The sequence below is a fragment of the Vulpes vulpes genome, chromosome 2, assembly GCF_048418805.1.
Source record: "Vulpes vulpes isolate BD-2025 chromosome 2, VulVul3, whole genome shotgun sequence".
Classification (NCBI taxonomy): domain Eukaryota; kingdom Metazoa; phylum Chordata; class Mammalia; order Carnivora; family Canidae; genus Vulpes; species Vulpes vulpes.
This window is the reverse complement of record NC_132781.1, coordinates 108,369,420-108,386,985: the sequence shown is the minus strand read 5'-3', so window position 1 is coordinate 108,386,985 and position 17,566 is coordinate 108,369,420. Positions and strand designations below refer to the sequence as shown.

General features: G+C 41.6%; 1 pseudogene; it reads right to left on the bottom strand.

Moving 5' to 3' along the window:
* Nucleotides 1-6,580: 6,580 nt before the first annotated feature.
* On the bottom strand, nt 6,581-7,653 carry LOC112907358 (glyceraldehyde-3-phosphate dehydrogenase-like; annotated as a pseudogene).
* Nucleotides 7,654-17,566: the final 9,913 nt, after the last annotated feature.

Sequence of the window (17,566 nt, the reverse complement as noted above, 5' to 3'; positions counted from 1 at the left end):
ATGGTCATACCTACTTGCAGGGAAGGCTGGGATTTGTAGTCTTTAGCTGAGGAGCCAACACTTGAGGAGTTCTAGTAATAAAAGAAAGAAGAGAAGAAGGTCTGGGGGCAGGTGGTCAAGTGTCTTCCACGGGTCCTCAGTTAAGCTGCCTGGTAACAACATTCTGTGATCACCAGGGAAGTGACCTACTCCAGCCTCTATCTCTGCTCTCACTTTCCTGATAAGTATTTTCCTCCCTTTGTGTTTCTGCCCTTATTCCCTTCTTTTGTTCTTCTGCACCTTTGAGATATCTGGCCTTCAAAAGTAGTTCAGATAAATTCTTTCTGAGCCCACAAGACTCTGAAAGTAGGAACTCTGGAAAACCCAAGGAGTATCTCAAAGAAGATTGTACCTATAGTGTTCTGCAACCTTAGTCCTCTGGTGATGATAAAAATGCTCATTTTCATTTTCCTAGTATTTGGGGTTTGGCCAAGGAAAATATAGCTGCTTGGAGGAAGGGAAAGGAGACTCGAGAGTGGGGTTGGCTCATCTATAAGAGAAGGTGTTGATCACCAGTTCTTAGGGTGATGGTCACCCAGGGAGCTTCAAGTTACCACCAAGGCTAAGAACCACTGGCCTAAGTTATATATAGAGAGAATAGATCTCCATTTTGGAAATTTGACTGCAAACCTGGTAGTAGTCACTTATGGGTTATGGGGCCCTTGCCATCCTTATGTCACAACTCTGGTGGCTCAGAACAATATTACCTTGCCCTGGATGCCCCTCCATAAATGTTCGTGCACCCTAAAAGACCATTTAGAGTAGGATATAGAAACCAGAATCCTGTAATAATCCAGTTATCTAGGAATGAAAAGTGAATCTGATTCTTATTTCACTTGCTACATCTGTCAGCTTTCCTTCTACTCTTTTCTGAGCAGCTTCTCTTGTCCCCAGGGCCATATTTAATGCCCTGATATTGTTGCCAATAATAGGGGAAAGAGCACAGATGGAGAATTAAGGGATGGTTTTCAGAGGGACTTGAATACCCTGGAGTAGTTCCTATTTCTAAATCTTCTCTTTTGTGTGTTTCCCTTTATAAAGTGAATAATCACACATGAGGGCAATCCTCTCTGGAAGGAGATGGACATATTGAAAAGAGGGGGGATCCTTCACAGACCCTACCTCCACTGAACACCCATACCCCCAACATCTAGCTTTTTTCTCCTCTACATTTTGGGTTTTTCCCTTTGTTCTTTCCATGCCAACTCCGTATCTCTTGACCACTAAAAATCATCTTAATGTTGGCTTCTGAGACTTTTTCTATCATTCTGAAAGCAGTATATCTGCCGCACTTCTGCTAAAGAGACCAGTGTTCAGCCCTCCTCTTGTGGCTCTTCTCCCAGTTATAATCTCCACAAAGAAGAGATTTCACCTCTCTTTACATAAGAAGGACTCTCAAATACACTACATGCAGAACTCAAAGTGTGGTCTGTGATGAAAGAAAATACAGAAAGTGAGTGTCAGCATCTAGAAAGGTTTCAGGAAGTTTCTATTGCTACAACATCTAAGTGGGTTATTTTGAGCTTTGTATGCTATTTCCCATTACCAGCCCCCTTCCAGTTGTTAAAGCGGACTCTGGAGTCGCTAAAGCAGTGTGGGGAGAATGATTACCCACGTGGCATGCAAGTTCTTACAGCATTATAGTTGTAACACTTAGGATGTAGGAGGACCTGTGTCTTGGTTTGTCTGGGACAATCCCAGTTTAAAACTACTGTCTTGGCAGAAGTATGTTAGAGTGCTCCTTCCACACTCAGCATCAAAGTTTGGACAATTACATGGTCACTCTATTTGATCCCCATCCGTAAGACATACCCACTCCTCACCCCATATCTTGTAATAAGCAGCCACAGTGATTTCAGGAGAGGTTGGAGAAACCTTTCATCTAAGTCAAATAGATTTATACCCCAGGAATCTAATCCAGTGTTGTTGCTGTTTTGGTAAGCTCTTTGTGCCTTGTGAATTACATACCAGTCATCACTGACAAATCCCCTCAATGAGCTTAAAGAGCCTTATTCAATAAGCAACTTCCTACCATGAAACTTCACAGGATGCAAGGAGACAGAAAAGGGTGATGCTTTCTTTTCACTCTGAGTTGACTGGTGTTTTCTGTAAATGACAAATGGGTTTATCCCAACCTGTAGTTACTGCCTACATGGTCTCACTGGGAAAGCTCTGGAAATCCAACTTTTGCCTACAAACATATCTGCCCCTTAACCTGTTACTATACCTAAAATGCTTACCTTCAGAGCGGTTCTTTCTGTTACATTTGGGAGCAGACCTCTGTTAAAAGGCAAATACCATAGTGTAGAGAGCTAAACCCTAAGAACACTTTCGTGCCAAGACTCAGGGCCCTGAAAGAATGGAACATGGACATTTAAAAGGGATGCAAATCAAAGAACAGAGCAATAGAACACTTATTGAAATAGGTAGGACCGGGGCATCCACTAATGTGGGTGATGTGGTAGGAGGCCATCGGGCACCAAGAGAAAAAGTGAGGATGCATCATCTCTACTCCATAATTTGGCCAGTCATTGGACTGAGGTCACTGTGTGTAGGAGAATGCCAGGTGCAGCTTTGCTGTTCTCTGAGAAGTTCAGCTGAGGCCCAAAGTTAAAACAAAAGGTTCTAAATAAGTACCCCTACCTTCCACAGTGAGGTGCCAAGGAAAGTCTCCAATGCTTGAGGCTTTGACACAAAATACCACTCCACCCCCTTTACCTCTGTCTTGTCATCATCAAAAGAGAAACGAAAGGGGGGGAGATGGAGATTGTCGTTACTTTGGTGGGCCATGCGTGTTCACAGTGGTGAACTGTCTGTAGGGGGAAGAGGTGTGTCTTCCCTTCACAGAGGCCAAGTGGAAAAGATTAGGTCCCGAGCAAGAAAGAGACCAGCATTTCTATTTTCCAGTTGAGCTTCAGTTTGGGTACCTGCCACTTGGGCTTCTCTTCCCAGGGAAGGACACATTTTACTTAACCATGCCATGCCAAAGAATGGCTAATCGCAATCCATGCTGCCTAACCATGGATGGCTCACTTTAGGTATGAGGGGTACCTAGCATAGCTTTTTTGGGTTTTTTCCCTCCCAGGTTTGGCCTTTAACTGAAATCCTGGGGCAAGAAAAGTCTCCATCAACACTTCTTGACTCTGATCCTTGGTCTCTCCAATCCCCCTCAATTGTCATTATTTCTAGCAGCTGAACTGAGAAATCAAGGCTCTCCCCACTTGAGCAACCTGTAGGAAGCAGGGCCTGAAATGAGCCATGAGGACATTCAGAAAGCTGACACTAATGATACCCTGGCTCCCGACAGGGCAGGCAGGTGCAAATGGACATAGAGCTTATAGCAGGGATGATGGTGGACCAACAAGCCCGGAAGCATGGCAGGAATGGCTGAGTTGCTGGTAGACTTTGGGGAGTAGAAAGATTTTATGACTAGCTTGGAGCAGAGAACATGGAGAAGAGCCCCAAGCTCTTAATGTCTGCCAAACTTGGCTAGCACTCAATGATGCTGGCAGGCTCAGCTAGAAATCTGTTTACCCAAAGGAATGAAGCATCAGATAAGCTTTGTGGTGGAACAGAGCCATGAGTCTTCATGTAAATTTTGCAATTAGAGGGAGACACAAAGCTTAGTTAATGGAACATGAGGTTGTGGTGAAGCTCTGGTGAATCTGAGGCAGAAATGTGGGTCTGGGGTGAAGCCTTGTTTAGTTTATGGAGACATGATCCTAGGGGAAGCACTTTGTGGCCAGAGTTTTAAAGAACTCTGGGTTGTCTCAGAATTAGACCACAGATTTAGGAGTTTGGTGTTCTTTGCTTTTTTTCTTCTCCTGATTTATTTTCTTTGGGATTTTATCTAAGTTATGTTTGGTAGAAAAAGACTTATCAATTGGCAAATTATTACTTTTCTTTTCTTAGCAATATGGGTTCCACTAGGGAATGAGGATGATTAAGAAGTGGGTATTGTGGCTTTTATGATAGTAATACTCAGAGTTCTCCAGAGAAATGGAACAAGTAGGGTGGATGGATGGATGGATGGATGGGTGGATGGATAGATCAATCAGCCAATATAAAAGGCGATTTACTCTAAAATATAAGCTATATGTATATACATATATTTAGAAAGAGAGTTATTATAAGGTATTGGCTCATGCTATTAAGGAAGCAGAAAAGTCCATGCTCTGTCACGTGTGAGCTGGCACCCCAGGAAAGCCAGCAGTGGAGTTCCAAAAATAGAGAGCTACTAGTATAGATACCAGTCCAAACCTGCAGGTCTGGGAACCAGGAATATTGAAGGCAGGAGAAAAAGATCAATGTCTGAGCTCTTTCAGTCAGGCAGAGAGCAAATTCAATGTTCCTCTGCAATTTTTTCCTACTCTGGCCCTCAATGGATTGAGTGATGCCCACCCACATTGGGAAGGGTCATCTGCTTTACTCAGTCCACCAGTTCAAATGCTAATCCCTTCCAGAAACACAGACACACCTAGAAATAATGTTTAACCAGTCATCTGCTCCCCCATGTCCCAGTCAAATTGACACACAAAGCTAACCATCACAACGAATGATGTATTGGCAGCCATCATGTGCTGGTAAACCAGATCTCCATGGGGAGAAATAAGCCCTAATTTGTATCGTTTGCTAATGTCTGTGATGTAAATAGTCCTCCCATTACCAATTTTGAGCTACCAATGAGAAATCACTGAGCACTGAGCTGGGAATGTATGCACACATTTGGCTCTCACAAATGTCTCTATGATCTGGCTCCAACACAGGATGAGTTAGGAACCAACATTTGAGACCAAAGTCTTTTAGGCTGACCACATTCACTACTCTACTAGAGAAGTGTGGAAGGCCTAATTTGGGGCATTGATACCTTTGTGGTAGATGTTTTGGAATGGTTTTGAAAATTAAGCCACCTTCTCTGATTGTCTGTGGGATTTAGGAAATTTGATCCCACCTCTCCTGTGAAAATTTACATCAAATCACTTTCCTCAAGCTGGAGAAAGTGTTAGGGATCTTCTGTCCTAACCCATTCATTTTGAGATGAGGAGATGAAGGCTCAAGGTGATAAAGTGACTTATCCACGATCTCAGGGAATGTTCTTTTTTTTTTTTTTAATTAATTTTTATTGGTGTTCAATTTACCAACATACAGAAAAACACCCAGTGCTCATCCCGTCAAGTGTCCACCTCAGTGCCCGTCACCCATTCCCCTCCAACACCCGCCCTCCTCCCCCCTTCCACCACCCCTAGTTCGTTTCCCCGAGTTAGGAGTCTTTATGTTCTGTCTCCCTTCCTGATATTTCCCAACATTTCTTCTCCCTTCCTTTATATTCCCTTTCACTATTATTTATATTCCCCAAATGAATGAGAACATACACTGCTTGTCCTTCTCCGATTGACTTATTTCACTCAGCATAATACCCTCCAGTTCCATCCACGTTGAAGCAAATGGTGGGTATTTGTCGTTTCTAATTGCTGAGTAATATTCCATTGTATACATAAACCACATCTTCTTTATCCATTCATCTTTCGATGGACACCGAGGCTCCTTCCACAGTTTGGCTATTGTGGCCATTGCTGATAGAAACATCGGGGTGCAGGTGTCCCGACGTTTCGTTGCATCTGAATCTTTGGGGTAAATCCCCAACAGTGCAATTGCTGGGTCGTAGGGAAGGTCTATTTTTAACTCTTTGAGGAACCTCCACACAGTTTTCCAGAGTGGCTGCACCAGTTCACATTCTCAGGGAATGTTCTTAAAGAAGCTAAAAGTAGAGTCTAGTTCTGCTCTCTAGCCAAGCATTGTGTGTGTGTGTGTGTGTGTGTGTGTGTGTGTGTGTGTGTGTTTCTAACTACAGTTTGCTGCTCCTCAAAGATGGAGGGCCCACCTCTGAATGACACAGGAAGGGAGAGCTCAGAATGGATTGTTCTGGATGGCCTAGGAGTAGACATCAGCTCACCAGGATAGAAGACACCACCAAGCCTCTATATTCTCGCTGTGATAGAAGGCCAAGAAGTAGTATCATGGGAAGAAGAAAATTTAGGTTCTGATCACAAAATTGCAGCATTTCCTCAAAATCAGATTGAACATACACTGACAGAACCTAACGCCAGATCCCAGAGTATTAGCTCCATGGATCAAAGGAAAACCATGTCTGATGCTAAGCTCTGTAAGAGGCAGAATTGCACAACACTTGGTAAAACTGTAGGGGTTTCTTGTGGTTGTTGGGAGATGGAGGGGGTAGCAGAATCAGTGGCAACAGTGGTAGAGAAAAAGAGCAAGAAAGTGGAAAGAAGAGAGGAAGCTACACACTTTCTCTTCAGATAGAGGACGTCATAGCCAAAAACCACCAGGAAGAGAGGACCCTGCCCTCCTATCTCTGGTAGCTGTTTTGTTTTGTTTTGTTTTGTTTGGCTGGGTACAGTATACTTTATTGATGGTACATGACAAGGTAGGGCTCCCCAAACCCCTCCCCTTCCTCAGGGTCTAGGATGTAAATTGGAGGTCAGGAGATTCTCAGTGTGTTGGGGGATTAAGTCGGGGCAGAGACTCCCCAGCAGCTGAGGGCCTCGCTCTTCCTCTTGTTCTTGCTGGGGCTGGTGGTCCAGGAGGCTCTTACTCCCTGGAGGCCATGTGGACCATGAGGTCCACCATCCAGTTGCTGTAGCCAAATCCATTGTCATACCAGGAAATGAGCTTGACAAAGTGGTCATTGAGGGCAATGCCAGCCCTGGCATCGAAGGTGGAAGAGTGGGTATCACTGCTGAAGTCACAGGAGACAACCTGGTCCTCAGTATAGCCCAGGATGCCCTTGAAGGGGCCCTCCAATGCCTACTTCACCACCTTCTTGATGTCATCATATTTGGCAGCTTTCTCCAGGAGGCAGGTCAGATCCACAACTGATACATTGGGGGTGGGTACATGGAAGGCCATGCCAGTGAGCTTCCGATTCAGCTCAGGGATGACCTTGTCCACAGCCTTGGCCGTGCCAGTGGAAGCAGGGATGATGTTCTGAGCAGCCCCTCAGCCGCCACTCCACAGCTTCCCAGAGGGGCCATCCACAGTCTTCTGGGTGGCAGTGAGGGCATGGACGGTGATCATGGGGCCCTCCACAATGCCAAAGTGGTCATAGATAACTTTGGCTACAGGAGCCAAGCAGTTGGTGGTGCAGGAGGCATTGCTGACAATCTTGAGGGAGTTGTCATACTTCTTGTGGTTCACGCCCATCACAAACATGGGGGCATCAGCAGAAGGAGCAGAGATGATGACCCTCTTGGCCCTGCCCTTCAAGTGAGCCCCAGCCTTCTCCATGGTGGTGAAGACCCCAGTGGACTCCACAACATACTCAGCACCAGCATCACCCCGTTTGATTTTGATGGGATCTTGCTCCTGGAGGATGGAGATGGACTTCCCATTGATGACAAGTTGCCCATTCTCAGCCTTGACCGTGCCGTGGGTAGAATCCTACTGGAACATGTACACCATGTAGTTGAGGTCAATGAAGGGGTCATTGATGGTGACAGTATCCACTTTGCCAGAGTCAAACGCAGCCCTGGTGACCAGGCACCCAATATGGCCAAATCCGTTCACTCCATCTTCACCATCGTATCTCGAGGCCATGGCTGGCCCTGCACCAGCAGACGTGGCCATCTGTCAACAGGGAGGAGCAGAGAGCCTGGTAGCTGGCTTTGAGCTAAAATGCAAAAGAACTTTAAGATGAGAGATTAAGTGGCTATTATTTAAGATCATGGCCATACAAATAAAGCCTTTGCTCCTCTGCCTTGTCATCTGATGCTAAGAAAGGTCTTGGTGGACCTTGAATGGTGAGGGTCGTCAAAGAGGGAAACCAGAGTATTATAATCAGGAGAGCCTCCCTACTGCCCTCCCACTCACCCTTCTGCTTCTATTCTTAAAGCACCAACAGCACTCTTGCCCTCGGGGAGATGGTCCCCCTGAGAAGCAGCTGTTTCCTGTCCACAGGCACTGAACTCACTGCAGCTCCCACCCTCCCCAAGGAACCGTGTTCATATTTGTAGACCTTCCTGAGAACCATGTGGGAAGGGGGTCTCAATGGGCGGGGTGGGGCTCCTATGGAGTGATGATGGCATCTCCCAAGCAAATGCCTTTTATCGTTGGACACTCCTGAGTGGAGACTAGAGCTAAGGTAGAACTAACTCTTAGTTCCCTGTGGAGCTCAAGCATCAGCCTCCCTCCATTTCCAGGCCACCCTCTACCCAGTACACATGGTGAAGGTGTCCGTGTTAGTCTTAGTTCCTCCTGAGAGACCGTTAGGCCAAACTCCTGGAGTCTGAAAGCTTTCCTATCCTTCCAGGATCCTACTTTCCTGCTGCCCATAATAGGATGCCATTCCCAGCTCCTGGGTACCAGCAGAAGGAGGGATGTGGGACCTGCCACAGTGCCCTCCCTGTCCCTCACATTGGGGCCCATACTGGCACCATATGAAGCTGAAGTCCCTACACAACACCTCATGAGGTTTGACAGACTAGATGGGAGAGAAACCACCAGGCAAGACTTCCCTCATAGTTGACAGAAAAGAAAACTTGCCCCAGAATTTAGCCCTCCATGGACGATACATTACCTACTTCAAAAGTGTGGTATTTCTTCATGTACTGATATGCAGCAATCTCCAATATAGATTTTTTCTTTTAAAGATGTTATTTATTTATTCATGAGAGACACAGAGAGAGAGGCAGAGACGCAGGCAGAGGGAGAAGCAGGCTCCAAGCACAGAGCCCAATGTGGGACTTGATCCCCGGTCTCCAGGATCACGCCCTGGGCCAAAGGCAGACGCTCAACCACTGAGCCACCCAGCTGCCCCTCCAGTATAGATTTTTAAGTGAAAAGTTAAAGTGCAGGATAGTACATTGTGTGAGTGTGTGTGTGTGTGTGTGTGTGTGTGTGTGTGAAGGCGTACACAAGGGTGTGATAATTTGGGCTGTTGTGAAGAGGAAACCCAGCCATTGCTGGGAGACTCAGGTAGGACATCTCCGTGTACATCCCTTGCTACCTTTTGAATTTGGAATCATGTGAATGTATTGCCAACTTAAAAATTAAAAGTGAAGTTCTCCATTTTATTTAAAAGAGCTTGAGTTAGATTTTCTATCATTTGCAACCGAAGAATCCTGACTGAGATATATATATAGTTTCCATCATGAGGCAAATGTCCATTTCTCACATATGAAATTCGCAATGTCAACTTATTTCCCTTTGCCTCCTTAATGAATTCTGGATGGATTTCTCGATGTTTCCACCTGCTCCCTGGTGCCCTCTACTGAAGAGTTTGGTTAAATGGAGTTTCATCATAGGGGTAAGGAGACCTCATAATTGCATGTTAAATATGACTTGCCTCCAACGCCAAAAGGAAAGTAGTTAAAATTGAAGCCTTTCCAGGGGATCCCCTTAATAGCATATTCCAGTTCCTGCCCATTTCCCAAAGTGCTTTGCCTCTGTAATCATCCACCTTGTGGGAATCTTTGCTTACCTTGAGTGTGTTTTACAATAACTTAACATCTAGCAAAGGGTCCCAACATAGAAGCGCTCACTAGCATTGCTTCTCTGCAATTAGCTTTTTGGCTAAGAGAGTCCTTGGGGGTGAGATAGCTCAAGGTTCACCAGCCCAGTTCCACCACCCACTAGCCTAGTCAGTAGGAGGAAGTTAGCCTTTCTAAGTTTTATGTTTTTCCCCTGAAAATGAGGCTCCAGGACTCAATGAGATAACATAGTTTGAAAAGCACTTAACCCAGAACCAGGTGCAGAGTCAACAACAGCCCAGCCCTCAAGTGGTGAGGACTCTTCATGGGGACCATGAGCCATTAGCCATCATTGTATATTCAAGGACAGTTGTCTGCCAATCAGAGGATAGCTCTTCAATGGTGCTGAACATCTTGTAACATCCTGCCCTTACTCTAGCCTTCACTTTCTCCATCTCACAATACCTGTTTTAGGAAAGAACTTCTTGGTGATATCAAACAAGGCCACCTGCCCAAAATTAAGTTTTTAAGTGTTTAATGTGGCTCTACTTTGAAAAGGACCAAATGTCTCCCAGGAGATCTGAGAAGTATTTTCCTTTGGGAAATATACCATTTTATTCTCTCAACGCCCTTAGATTGGCTATTCAGGAAGCATTATATTTTTGGATTCAGTAATTAAAACTTAGGCTCTGTCTCAATGATAAAATGGGGGGGGGGACTTCCTATACCATCTCTCTCACTCTTGCTCTCTTTCCTGAGATATAATTGGCATTATAGCATTGTCTTAGTTTTAGGTGTATGTATGTATATTTTGCACAATGTCTGCCACAGTCAATTTAGTTAACATCCAAACCACACATGGGTATAATTTTTCATATTATAAAACTTTTAAGTTCTACTCTACTAGTAACTTTCAAATGTTCAATACAGCATTGTTGACGATAGTCATTATGCTGGATGTTACATTCCCAGGGCTTATCTATCATAGAACTGAAAGATTGTACCTTTTGACTATCTTTACCCATTTTGCCCACCCTCCATACCCAGCCTCTGGCTGCCGTGGTTTGTTCTGTGTAACTTAAGTTTGGGATTTCATAATAGAAGTATAGTTGATATAATGTTACATTAGCCTCAGGTGTAAAGTACAGTATTCAACAGGTATATATTATGATATACTCACAAGTGTAGCTACCATCTGTCACCATACAATACTATTATAGTACCATTGACTTTATTTCCTCTGCTGTATTTTTACCCCTGGGATTATTTATTCCACGACCAAAATCCTGTATCTTCTACTCTCATCACCTATTTTGCTCATCCCCCCAACCCCCTCCCCTCTGGCAACCATCAGATTGTTCTCCATATTTATATATCTGTATTTTCTTTTTGTTTGTTTATTCATTTGTTTTCTGGATTGTACGCTTAAGTGAAATTATATACATGATATTTGTCTTTCTCAATCTGACTTATTTCACCTAGCATAATACCTAGAGGTCCATCCATGTTGTTGCAAATGGCAAGATCTCATCCTTTTTTATGGGTAACACTCTGTTGTATATATGTACCACATCTTCTTTTTTTAAATAATAAATTTATTTTTTATTGATGTTCAATTTGCCAACATACAGAATAACACCCAGTGCTCATCCCATCAAGTGCCGCCCTCAGTGCCCGTCACCCAGTCACCCCCACCCCCCCGCCCTCCTCCCATCCACCACCCCTAGTTCGTTTCCCAGAGTTAGGAGTCTCTCCTGTTCTGTCTCCCTTTCTGATATTTCCCACACATTTCTTCTCCCTCCCCTTATATTCCCTTTCACTATTATTTATATTCCCCAAATGAATGAGAACATATGTTTGTCCTTCTCCAATTGACTTATTTCACTCAGCATAATACCCTCCAGTTCCATCCACGTGGAAGCAAATGGTGGGTATTTGTCATTTCTAATGGCTGAGTAATATTCCATTGTATACATAGACCACATCTTCTTTATCCATTCATCTTTTGATGGACACCAAGGCTCCTTCCACAGTTTGGCTATTGTGGACATTGCTGCTAGAAACATCAGGGTGCAGTGTCCTGGCGTTTCACTGCATCTGTATCTTTGGGGTAAATCACCAGCAGTGCAATTGCTGGGTCGTAGGGCAGGTCTATTTTTAACTCTTTGAGGAACCTCCACACAGTTTTCCAGAGTGGCTGCACCAGTTCACATTCCCACCAACAGTGTAAGAGGGTTCCCTTTTCTCCTCATCCTCTCCAACATTTGTGGTTTCCTGCCTTGTTAATATCCCCATTCTCACTGGTGTGAGGTGGTATCTCATTGTGGTTTTGATTTGTATTTCCCTGATGGCAAGTGATGCAGAGCACTTTCTCATGTGCATGTTGGCCATGTCTATGTCTTCCTCTGTGAGATTTCTCTTCATGTCTTTTGCCCATTTCATGATTGGATTGTTTGTTTCTTTGGTGTTGAGTTTAATAAGTTCTTTATAGATCTTGGAAACTAGCCCTTTATCTGATATGTCATTTGCAAATATCTTCTCCCATTCTGTAGGTTGTCTTTTAGTTTTGTTGACTGTATCCTTTGCTGTGCAAAAGCTTCTTATCTTGATGAAGTCCCAATAGTTCATTTTTGCTTTTGTTTCTTTTGCCTTTGTGGATGTATCTTGCAAGAAGTTACTGTGGCCGAGTTCAAAAAGGGTGTTGCCTGTGTTCTCCTCTATGATTTTGATGGAATCTTGTCTCACATTTAGATCTTTCGTCCATTTTGAGTTTATCTTTGTGTATGGTGAAAGAGAGTGGTCTAGTTTCATTCTTTGGCATGTGGATGTCCAATTTTCCCAGCACCATTTATTGAAGAGACTGTCTTTCTTCCAGTGGATAGTCTTTCCTCCTTTGTCGAATATTAGTTGACCATAAAGTTGAGGGTCCACTTCTGGGTTCTCTATTCTGTTCCATTGATCTATGTGTCTGTTTTTGTGCCAGTACCACACTGTCTTGATGACCACAGCTTTGTAGTACAACCTGAAATCTGGCATTGTGATGCCCCCAGCTATGGTTTTCTTTTTTTAAAATTCCCCTGGCTATTCGGGGTCTTTTCTGATTCCACACAAATCTTAAAATAATTTGTTCTAACTCTCTGAAGAAAGTCCATGGTATTTTGATAGGGATTGCATTAAACGTGTAAATTGCCCTGGGCAACATTCACATTTTCACAATATTAATTCTTCCAATCCATGAGCATGAAATATTTTTCCATCTCTTTGTGTCTTCCTCAATTTCTTTCAGAAGTTTTCTATAGTTTTTAGGGTATAGATCCTTTACCTCTTTGGTTAGGTTTATTCCTACGTATCTTATGCTTTTGGGTGCAATTGTAAATGGGATTGACTCCTTAATTTCTCTTTCTTCAGTCTCATTTTTAGTGTATAAAAATGCCACTGACTTCTGGGCATTGATTTTGTATCCTGCCATGCTACCAAATTGCTGTATGAGTTCTAGCAATCTTGGGGTGGAGGCTTTTGGGTTTTCTATGTAGAGTATCATGTCATTGGCAAAGAGGGACAGTTTGACTTCTTCTTTGCCAATTTGAATGCCTTTAATGTCTTTTTGTTGTCTGATTGCTGAGGCTAGGACTTCCAGTACTATCTTGAATAGCAGTGGTGGGAGTGGACATCCCTGTCTTGTTCCTGATCTTAGGGGAAAGGCTCCCAGTGATTCCCCATTGAGAATTATATTGGCTGTGGGTTTTTCGTAGATGGCTTTTAAGATGTTGAGAAATGTTCCCTCTATCACTACGCTCTGAAGAGTTTTGATCAGGAATGGATGCTGTGTTTTGTAAAATGCTTTCTCTGCATCTAATGAGAGGATCATATGGTTCTTGGTTTTTCTCTTGCTGATATGAGGAATCACATTTATTGTTTTATGAGTGTTGAACCAGCCTTGTGTCCCGGGAATGAATCCTACTTGGTCATGGTGAATAATTTTCTTAATGTATTGTTGGATCCTATTGGCTAGCATCTTGTTGAGAATTTTTGCATCCATGTTCATCAGGGATATTGGTCTGTAATTCTCCTTTTTGGTGGGGTCTTTGTTTGGTTTTGGAATTAAGGTGATGCTGGCCTCATAGAATGAATTTGGAAGTACTCCATCTCTTTCTATCTTTCCAAACAGCTTTAGTAGAATAGGTATGGTTTCTTCTTTAAACGTTTGATAGAATTCCCCTGGGAAGCCATCTGGCCCTGGACTTTTGTGTCTTGGGAGGTTTTTGATGACTGCTTCAATTTCCTCCCTGGTTATTGGCCTGTTCAGGTTTTCTATTTCTTCCTGTTCCAGTTTTGGTAGTTTGTGGCTTTCCAGGAATGCGTTCATTTCTTCTAGATTGCCTAATTTATTGGCATATAGCTGTTCATAATATGTTTTTAAAATCGTTTGTATTTCCTTGGTGTTGGTAGTGATCTCTTCTTTCTCATTCATGATTTTATTAATTTGAGTCTTCTCTCTCTTCTTTTTAATAAGGTTGGCTAATGGTTTATCTATCTTATTAATTCTTTCAAAGAACCAACTCCTGGTTTTGTTGATCTGTTCCACAGTTCTTCTGGTCTCGATTTCGTTGAGTTCTGCTCGAATCTTTATTAACTCTCTTCTTCTGCTGGGTGTAGGATCTATCTGCTGTTTTTCCTCTAGCTCCTTTATGTGTAAGGTTAGCTTTTGTATTTGAGTTCTTTCCAGTTCTTGAATGGATGCTTGTATTGCGATGTATTTCCCCCTCAGGAACGCTTTTGCTGTATCCCAAAGATTTTGAACGGTTGTATCTTCATTCTCATTAGTTTCCATGAATCTTTTTAATTATTCCTTAATTTCCTGTTTGACCCTTTCATCTTTTAGCAGGATGGTCCTTAACCTCCATGTGTTTGAGGTCCTTCCAAACTTCTTGTGGTGATTTAGTTCTAATTTCAAGGCATTATGGTCTGAGAATATGCAGGGGACGATCCCAATCTTTTGGTATCAGTTCAGACCTGATTTGTGACCCAGTATGTGGTCTATTCTGGAGAAAGTTCCATATGCACTTGAGAAGAATGTGTATTCAGTTCAGTTTGGATGTAAAGTTCGGTAGATAACTGTGAAATCCATCTGGTCCAGTGTATCATTTAAAGCTCTCGTTTCTTTGGAGATGTTGTGTTTAGAAGACCTATCCAGTGTAGAAAGCGCTAGGTTGAAGTCACCAAGTATAAGTGTATTATTATCTAAGTATGTCTTAACTTTGGTTATTAACTGATTGATATATTTGGCAGCTCCCACATTCGGGGCATATATATTGAGGATTGTTAAGTCCTCTTGTTGGTTAGATCCTTTAAGTATGATATAGTGTCCCTCTTCATCTCTCACTACAGTCTTTGGGGTAAATTTTAGTTTATCTGATATAAGGATGGCTACCCCTGCTTTCTTTTGAGGACCATTTGAATGGTAAATGGTTCTCCAACATTTTATTTTCAGGCTGTAGGTGTCCTTATGTCTAAAATGAGTCTCTTGTAGACAGCAAATAGATGGGTCCTGCTTTTTTTTATCCAGTCTGAAACCCTGCGCCTTTTGATGGGATCATTAAGCCCGTTCATGTTCAGAGTTACTATTGAAAGATATGAGTTTAGTGTCATCATGATATCTATTCTGTACCACATCTTCTTTATCCATTCATCTATTGATAGACACTTGGGTTGCTCCATATCTTGGCTTCTAAATAATGCTGTAACAACCACGGGAGTGCATATATTTTCAAATTAGTGTTTTTGTTTTCTTTGAGCAGATACCCAGTAGTGGAATTACTTGCTCATATGGTATTTCTGTTTTTAATTTTTTGAGGAAATTTTTCCCATAATGACTGCCCTCATTTATACTCACACCAGCAGTGCATAAGGGTTCCCTTTTTTCCCTATCCTTGCCAACATTTGTTATTTCTTCTCTTTTTGATAATAGCATTCTAACCGGTATAAGGCGATATTTCCTGTGGTTTTGATTTGCATTTCCCTGGTGATTAATGATGTTGAGCATTTTCTTCATATGTCTGTTGGCCATCTATGTTATCTTTGAAGAAATGTCTATTCAAGTCTTCTGCCCATTTTTAAATTGGATTATTTTTTATTTTTGGTGTTGAGTTGTATGTGTTCTTTATATGTTTTAGATATTAACTGCTTGTGAGATATATCATTTGCCAATGTCCTTTCCCATTCAGCTGGTTGCCTTTTCATTTTATTGACAGGTGATTTTTTTTTCATTGTGCAAAAGCTTTTTATTTTAATGTAGTCCCAGTAGTCTATTTTTGCTTTTGTTTCTCATGTCTGAGGAGACCTAGCTATGGCTGATGTTAAAGAAATGAATAGCTATGTTTTCTTTTAGAAGTTTTATAGTATTGGGTCTTACATTTAGGTCTTTTATCAATTTTGAGCTTATTTTTGTGTATGGTGTGAGAAAATAGGCCAGTTTCATTCTTTTACATATAGCTGTCCAGTTTGCCTAACACCATTTATTGAAGAGATTGTCTTGCCCCTGTTGTATATTTTTGTCTCCTATGTCATAAATGAATTGACCACATAAGCATGGATTTATCTATGGGCTCTCAATTCTGTTCCATTGATTTATATGTCTATTTTGTGTTGTGTACAATATTGTTTGATTACTACAGCTTTGTAATATGTCTTAAAATACGAGATTGTGATACCTCCAGCTTTGTTCTTTTTTCTCAAGATGCTTTGCCTATTCCCAGTCTTGTGTGGTTCCATACAAATTTTAGGATTTTTTGTTACAATTTTGTGAAAAATGCTGTTGGTGTTTTGATAGAGATTGCATTGAATCTGTAATTTTCTTTGGGTAGTATGAACATTTTAACAATGTTAATTTCTCCAATTCATGAATATGGAATATCTTTTCATTAGCATGTGTCCTATTTTATTTCTTTCATCAGTGTTGTATAGTTTTCAAAATATAGGTTGTTCACCTCCTTGGTTAGGTTTATTCTTGGGTCTTTTATTCTTTTTGGTGCTGTTGCAAATGAAATTGTTTACTTAATTTCTTTTTCTGCCATTTTGTTATTAGTATTTAGAAATGCAAGCAATTTCTATATATTAATTTTGTATCCTACAACTTTACTGAATTCATTAATTACTTCTAATGTGTTTTTTTTTGTGAGGTCTTTAGGATTTTTTTTATGTATGGTATCATGTCATCTGCAAATAGTGACCACGTTGAATGCTTTTTATTTCTTTCTCTTATCTGATTGCAAAGCTGAGACTTTCCAGTGCTATGTTAAATAAAATTGATGAGAGTGGACATCCGTGTCTTATTTTTGATCTTAGAGAAAAAGCTCTCAGTTTTTTACCATTATGATGTAATCTGTGGGGTCTTCATATATGGCCTTTATTATGTTATATTCCCTCTAAACCCGCTTTGTTACAAGTTTTTTTAAAATCATAAATAGATGCTGAATCTTGTCTAATGCTTTTTCTGCATCTATCAAAATGATCATGTGATTTTTATCCTTTGTTTTGTTGATGTGATGTGTCATAATAACTTGTGAATATTGAACCATCCTTGTATCCCTGGAAGAAATCCCACTTGATCATGATGAATGATCCTCTTAACGTATTATACAGTTGACTAATATTTTGTTGAAAACTTTTACATTTATGTTCATCAGGGGAATTGTCCTATTTTTGTTTTTGTAGTGTCTTTGTCTAGTTTTGGCATCAGAGTAATGCTGGCTTCATACAATGTATTTGGAAACTTTCCTTCATCTTCTATTTTTTGGGAATAATTTAAGGAAAATAGGCATTAAACATCCTTTAAATTTTTGGTGGAGCACACTTCTTATGGTTTGCCTCCCTCTCTGTTTTTATCTTCTTTTATTTTTCCTTTCTTTCACCTATCCTATCTGTTTTGTTTCTTATTCCATATATGCATGAAATCATATGGTATTTGTCTTTTTCTAATTGACTACTTTAGCTTAGCATAATACCCTCCAGTTCCATTCACATCATTGCAAATGGGAAGATTT